This window comes from Glycine max, chromosome 4 (assembly GCF_000004515.6).
Source record: "Glycine max cultivar Williams 82 chromosome 4, Glycine_max_v4.0, whole genome shotgun sequence".
Classification (NCBI taxonomy): Eukaryota; Viridiplantae; Streptophyta; class Magnoliopsida; order Fabales; family Fabaceae; genus Glycine; species Glycine max.
The window spans coordinates 7,193,687-7,202,085 of NC_016091.4; positions in this window are offsets into that span (position 1 = coordinate 7,193,687).

Genomic DNA, 8,399 nt, shown 5'->3' on the forward strand with positions numbered 1-8,399 from the left:
AAAGCAAAGAATGTTTAGGAACAAATGCGTTGGGCGTGATTCCATTGTTTAACAATATGTTGACACCTCTAACCACTACAACTATTACAGAATTACATGCATGCTCTCGGATCTCATGTGCTTTTAGTTTACCTCACCTCACCTCTTCTTCAGTGTGATATCCTCCCACAATGGAGTAGTATTAAATAAAACACAACCTCCTAATCTATTGTTAGTTAGTAGTAATTGATCACGTTAAGCATACTAAAGATTTTGTTAATCATTAATTATCCTCAAAGAATTACTACAATTAGGGTACTCTTAAGGCAATAATTATAGTAATTGATGAAAATTAATAGTACTACTATTTATTACTTTTTTATTCTTTATATTAGTCTACTAGATAACACTGATTAAAAGATAATTAATATTTGGATCATTCAATTGATTTTTTCAGAAAGAATGACTTATTTTCTTGTATACAATGCTTGAAGTATTGTGGATCGTTTGTCCGATTTCTCCCCAACAAAAATGACTTACCCTTAAGCATTTATGTCAACATACTAAATGCTTGGAGGATTTTGAACCGTTTAATCAACTTCTCAAAAGAGGATGACTCATACATAATTGTGATGGATGGGTTCAAATCATATGTCATAGGAAGGGTGAAGATGGCTAGGTCCACCATATTCCCATAGACTGACTTAGATATCTCAAGAAATTAGTCTTGTACCAATATGTACGAGCCAAACTGTTGAGACATGATGACAATATTATAAAGACGTTGAGTCTTCACATATTAGACGCATACAATCATGCACCATGTACCATGTACCATGTAGGCAAGAGACATGACTATGCTCGTATAGTGGTGTGATGTCAAAGAACCAATAAAACTAGGACATATGGACAAATTTGTTGAGGAACATCCTGCATAAATAGGGACGGACAACATAATTCACCTCAAGTTCATGGTTAGATATACTTGAGATAGAATTTTTTGTTCTTCTCTCTATGTTTTCTAACATGAATAATATTCTTATTTATATTAAAGTTATTGTGATTTTTCTGATATAATCTCATTTTTCATTACTTTCTCATGTTTGAAACTTCAAATATTTAAGAATTAAACATTGCTTATTTTATAGAAGTGTTTTAGCAAGTTATATCTTGAATGTGTTTTAGGAAAATTCTAAAAATATTATCGTACTACAATACTCTTTGTTCAAAAAGTAAGTAGGTTTACCTTAATAAATCTCATAAGAACTCTGTCAAAAAAAAAATCTCATAAGAACTTATTATCGTATACTCACATATTTTTAAGGGAATGATTAGCAAATTACACCTTAATTACGTGTATTTTTTTTTAAAATTCAAGTCAAATGTACATTAACAATTTGCTTTAAGAATTGGATATAGATAAAATATAATAAAAAAGATGATAATTAATATTGTTTTAGTTTTAAACTAAACAGGTAAATGAAAGCATTTTTTAAAGTAAACCTTTTTTTTTAAAAAAACAAGTGAATAAAATTTCCTATTCAATGTTTTTGAGGTACTTAGTTGTTAAGGAGATATTGTAAAGTACTAAGATGATAACTAAGAGGATTTAATCAGTTGGTTAATGAATTGTTGCAAATTTTTTATACTTGAATTTGATTTTGAGATAAAAAAGTATAAGAGAATAAGTAAAAGAATAGTGTTAGGAAATAAATAAGATAAGTTATTTTTTTAAAAAAAATTGCAAATGTTTTGTTTATATAAAGAAAGTGTAAAAGAACATGTGCAAATTTGAGGCGTATCTAACTATAAAAATATGAAATGGTACAGTAAGATACATTGTTATAAATTTTACATATTCTTTGAAAAAGTCGGGACTAAAAAAATTTCAAATGTTGAAACGTTGAGTTCGGAGCTTAGTGGAGGAATGAAAGTACGTTCCGTTGACGATAAGCGTGGAGAAAAATAAAAGGTGTGTGAATATAGAAAAAAAGAGTCTTGTCAACAAATATTTTTAAGATATTAATTAAGAAATATTTATTATATGAAAACATAAAAAGATCGTAAAAAAAGTTATTAACAATATAATTTTATACATTTGAATAAGAATTATTATTTTTTAATGAATATTTGAACTACTTGATTAATATTATTTGACAGATGAGGAATGGGTAAGAGAGAGTGCGTGACAGAAAAGGAAATGAAGTGGCATGACTCGGTCCTCGAAGTTGAAGAGAATGTGTTTCACAGTATTGTAATTGTAACGGCGGCACACAGTGGAGCACACACGCCGAAAGAAGGTACACGCGTATCCTTGGGAGTGGTCCCCATGCATTCAGTGTCACTGTGAGTGTCGCACCTTAATGAAAGATGGATCTGATTTTTCTATTATTATTTTTTTAGTTGTTTCTTGTTTCTTAAAAATTATATAACTTTAAAATTGAATTCAAACACCTCGGACAGAAGAAGGAGAAGATAGCTCTGATACTATATCAAGACATCCGAAAGGTTTCCTTAAAAATCGATTCATAAAAGAATAGTTTATCCAACTATATAAGCACTTATCATGTTCATAAATTACCCGATGTGGGATTATTCTTAACAGGTTCCTTTATCTCTATTTCTCCATCCTTTCCACACACTTCAAGACTCCTATCAAATACCACTCTTAAATTATTTCTTTAATTAGATATATTCCCCATAACGTGAATTGCCTGGATTTTCGTATATTTAGAGCATATTTGGATAACTTATTTTTCTTTATATTAGAAAACTTGGTTTAAGTTGTAGTATTTTACTATTGATTTTGAATGAAATTTAACTCTAATTTCTTTTTAAATGAAGTTATTCCTACTAAAAAGAAGAAAGAAAAAATGCATTCATTCTTTATCCTATCATTTTAATTATGCCTCCCTATTTAATGCAAATCTCTATAGATGAGCTTAAAAGATTGGTAGGCCCATTGAATCCACTTGTCTTTGAGATGAAGAGTTTATTAATCTAATCACTTATGTGAATGTGAAAGGTACTTGGAAACACATCAAACGCTTAAGTCAATGTTTAAATTAGTATAGTAACAGTATGTGAAAAAAAAAGTGTATTTACTCAATGTCTTTGCATGTAATATATTTATAGAATTCATATGTGGATGAGTCACAGCTTTGAATGTGGGTGAGTTAATACTAGACCATTTGGTCATGGCAATGACGTATTCCTAATTCTAAAATGTTTTAGAGTTCTTAATGCATGATGTGAGTGGACAACAAACATTTTATGCACCAAGCATATGAATTTTTTGTGAGCTTCAAATAGCTCATCTACCAATAAGAGTTTGTACCCAATCTCTTATTCTCTGCAATAACATATATTGTTGCATTCATTGTCCTTGTCTATTCAGTTTCTACGTATGGAGTGAAGAAAATAAACCAAATGGTTAGGGAGGTAGGGGGAATATATAAACACAAAACTATATCATAGAACACCCAAATATTTGAGACTAGAAAATAATTTTTGATGAGTTGAACGGTCAATTGGGTGATATTCCCTTCGATCAACAACCTTACAAACAATTTCCTTAACCACATGAGCAACATAAATGGTTCCACTTTTGGACTTGATCTCTTATTCTTTGTAATAACATCACATTCATTGTCCAAGATTTTTTTTATCAGCATTCATCGTCCAAATTTATTCACTTTCTAGATTATCTTCATGTGCATCGACATTTTCAAAAGACAGGGCAATGCCCTCTTGATTATCCTATTATTGTCCCTTTCATTTCTTCGTCAAGATACTACTCTAGCCTTTCGTTATCAGTCATATTAGCTAGGATCCATCTCAACAAAATTGTATTGTTGATTACCAACTATTTTCAATGAACGAAATCATAGTCCCAAATATTTCATTGTTATGGAACCTTCTCAAACATCCCCGAAGTAGCTATAATTTATAGCTACTTTCGAAGCTAGGTTTTGATCTACAGACTACAATCTATACACCATCAAGTCGTAGAGAAACCATATTATAGAAAAGAATATTCTGCACACATGTTTTTATTGGAAATTTGTGGGTTTATTTTTGCAATTAATTTATAGGGTTATAAATGTTTATTATGTGTAACATAGCAGTAGCTAATTTATATAAGCATTTTCTTGCTCAAATATTTGGGTATTCCGTGATTATGTTTAAACTTTTTTTCCTCTCTAAATTTGTTCATAGGTTCATGTTACCCAGTTAATGGATATTTGTACCATATTAATAATTACGTGATTTGTTATAACTCCTATATTGATTGTAGAGATTTTTTTTAAAAAAAAAAAGAAAAAAGAAAATAGGGACTTATTTAATTTTTTTATATAAGAACTAATTAATATAAATAACGTACTTATTATAGGACCAAAAGGTTAATTATTATCACTTACTATCCTTATTGTAAGCTTAAACCCCTTAAATAAGTCTCTCTATTTTAAAGAATTAGGACTGGACTCATTATCGAGGAATATTCTGAGTTCATCCAAAAAAAAAACTTCCCTAACAAAAGATTTTTTTTAACATATTGTTAAATAGATAAAAAAGAGAGACTAAAAAAAACTATATAAACTTTAACTTATTTAATTTTGGGGAGTGTTGACCCAAATGGAGGTTTGGAAGTACGTTAGCTATCCTCGTGGCCAAACAAGAGGTAGGAATAGAAGAATAGGAGGACGTGGGTGAGACTGTGGGATGAGAGGTTGTGGTTATGGGAATGAGGAGGATGAGTATTTTGCACGCAGTGCCGATGAAAGCAACAATGGCCTTCACGCCTGGGTCCACATTCATCCCTTTCTCTTTGTGCTTGGGGCTTGTCGTCAATCACACGCCACACACCTCTCTCTCCTCCTCCATTCCCTAATCTAATCAAATTTCTTAATATTATAACCACATATCATCAAATTCTCATTCTTATTATATAATACTACATCACATGAAAAAGCTACAAGACATATATAATGTAACATGAATACGATGTATCTGAAATATAATAGCTAATCTATATACTTATCCTCCTCTTTCCGTCTTACCCCACACTCTCAGCTTTATTGCCATATGCATTGGTATACACTACATACTTTGCTCTAGCTCTTATCACTACTAATATTTTTTTTAGGTTGTTCCTACTAATATTATTAATAAAAACACTTGTAAACGAGAAAAATAGGGTTTGGATACTAGTGATGAGGTTGGCGTACCCCTTTGCCTTAATTTGGTGGGACATGCTCGTACTGTGTGCTTCTCTTTTAAGCTATGCTGATTAAGACTTTATTACTTTGATTGATTCCATTACCCAAATTAAAGCGATATTACTCTCTCTCTCAAAAAAAAAAAAAAAAAAACTCTAAGGATAAATAACTTTTCATTGGTGCTCTATAAACTAATCCATTGCTACTATTGGAGCAGAATGTGGAAGATCGATTGAGGATAAGCTTAATTTTAGTTTGTCTTAGAATGCGGAATGTTCAAGAATCAAACTCCACTTTCACTGATCTGCCATTATACCTTCTTCTTTACCCAATTATTTTATGAGAACTAGTAATTTAATTTACCCATATGGTTGAGAAGTTTGGAAAAGAAGGAAGGTGATATCTATACACATATATGGGCCATTGCCTTTTTTATTGACTTTACAGATTCATTTTCGGCGAATAAAATTGACTTGGCGATCTTCTTTTGTGCTAAGAAAATTTTACTAGAAAAAGGAACGGCACCTTTTATATCATATATCATATCATATAATAAAACAACATGACCAGGAAAATAAAAGGTGTATTTAGGTTTGTAATTGGGGTTGTAAAGCGAGTTATAATTGGCCTCAACCAAGCTGAAAGATGCTTTATTTTGATGATCAACATACTAAAAAAATAAATTTTTCTGTTGCACGCCATTCAACCCAGAAAGACCTCTAAGAGAATCAGGTTATTAGGATTGGCCAAGTTATTCATTTACATGAAAATGAAAAAGAAAGGCCTCCTAGCCAAAAAGAGTACAGCAAATAGTTAGGAAAATTATTAAAATTCATAATTTCTTCGCTAAATTTTTGCTAATAAATTAAAATTATCATTGATTATTACATGAGAGAATACATAGGAACTATAGGATGCACATAGTAGTGGAGAGTTCAAAACGGTGTGTGTTTGGTTTAACATAGACAAATTCTAAGTGAAGAATTAATTTTAGTAAATTTTTGTGTTTAATTTTATATCAAAAAAGCATTTAAAATTGATTTTGCATCCATAATTGATTTTGAGTTAAAGTAATTTTAAATAGCTTATACATTAGATAAATTTTTTATAATACTAAATTTGATTTCTAACTTAATTTTCTATTAAAAGCATCCAAACATAAATCACATCACTTCAAAATCAATTTTATAAAAAAAAATTTATTTAAAATTAATTTTATTAATATCCATTCAAACACATATAATATGCACAAAGTAAAATGTGATTTTTAATAATATTTTTTTTCTAACAATTAATAAAAATATTATTAAAAACTTTTGACAAATGTTATTAAATATGAATAAGTATTATTAATATATACAAAATATTTAATAAAATATTAAAAAAATATTAATAATATTTATTCATATTTAATGATATTTTTTTAAATGTTATTGAAAATTTTTAATAATATTTTTACTAAATATTAGGGGGGAAAGTATTATTAAAAGTCATAGATGATATGTAACAGTGAATCTACCCTCGTAACGTCTTTGGTACATTAAAAAAAAAAGACGAGTGAATAGTTTTAATTACTTTAACTTGTTAAATAATTATTTTGGTTATCATAAATTCTTACGAAAACGAAATTCTATCTAGGTTTGTCGACTGTATAACATTTTAAAAGTTATGGAGTACTTAGTTTCATGAACCTAACTGAAATGACCGATTGTTGTGGGTCTACAAAAGATATTATCAATGGACCTAAATATTATTTATATAGCAATAATATCGTTAATTGAGTTAATAATCACAGAGAAACTCAAGCTGCGTGTCGTTCATTTATTTGATATCATGTAATTATTGCGCAATATTCATGTTGAGCAGCAATTATCAAAATGTCAGACATTAGTTACAATTAGAGACTCAAATTGTTTGGTAAGAGCGTGTTGACCAATCCATTTACGATTTTACGCTAAATTTTCCAGAGGAAACCTTCTTTTTTAAAAAAAAAAAGATATTTTCATTTTCTCAAAACTATAATGTATTTCTGTTCTTTTCTTTCTTTCTTTTTTTTTTATACTAAAAATTCAATTTTATCAAATTCGAGTTCAACAAGTATGATCAATATAATCAACTAGTTAGGATAAGATGTGGGAATATTATTTCCCATGGGATTCCCCTATAGTTCCTTTGTTTTCTTTTGGGGCAATAACCTTCTTTTTACATGCACAAAAATATTAATCTAATTAAAATATTTCCTCAGATATATTCTAAAATTGTAAATATATAATTATATAAAGTGACTCATGTATGTACCCAAAAAAAAAGTGACATATGTGATAAATAAGGACTGTGATATATTAACTTAATATCAGCGTAACTCTTTTGCATTATTTAATTAATATATTTTTTTGAATAATTTTATCTTAAAACGATAAAAATCAATGTTGAATCAAATAGTTATAGGTTAAATTAGTATTTTGATTTTTAATTTATTATTTAGGTTTAATTTAATCATTTATTTTTTTTTGGTTCAATTTGATTTTCTAATATTTTAAATTGATTTATATAGCCCTTTTGTTTAAATTATACTTTGTGGTATTTCAAAATTGTCACTAAATAATTTTAAATTGATACAAAATGTATATTTTTTTAAAAATGGATCGATTATAAAAATTGGAGGATCAAATTATATTAAAAAAGTTATAGGATTAAATAACTATATCACTATAACTGACTAAAAAATACTACACCTTTAATTAGAATTTTTGTTAAACGATTAGAACATTAACTTTAACAATCACTATGTCAAATGATTATCTTTATAATTTTATTTATTTATGATTTTGGTTTGGACAAAAATGTTATTTGTGTATACTTTTAATGTTATGCTTGAATTATTTAAGAATGAAATTTTACTATAATTGTTTTAATTAATTTTTTATTGATCTACTATTATTAACCTTATTCGTAAATAAAAAGTATGAGTCCCAGATACAGGTATAAATATATATGTATCCAACTGATATGAGGATGAGATTAAAGTTACTACCCAGACATGGAGCAAAATATGAGTATTATAAATACAAATATAAAGACGAATCCTATATGATCCTATCCAAATTGTATCGATTACCATCCCTAGACTTGAGTACCTAGTATATATGAGATTATAAGTTTTAATCTTAGTATCAGCATTATACACACAAAAAAGTGTAT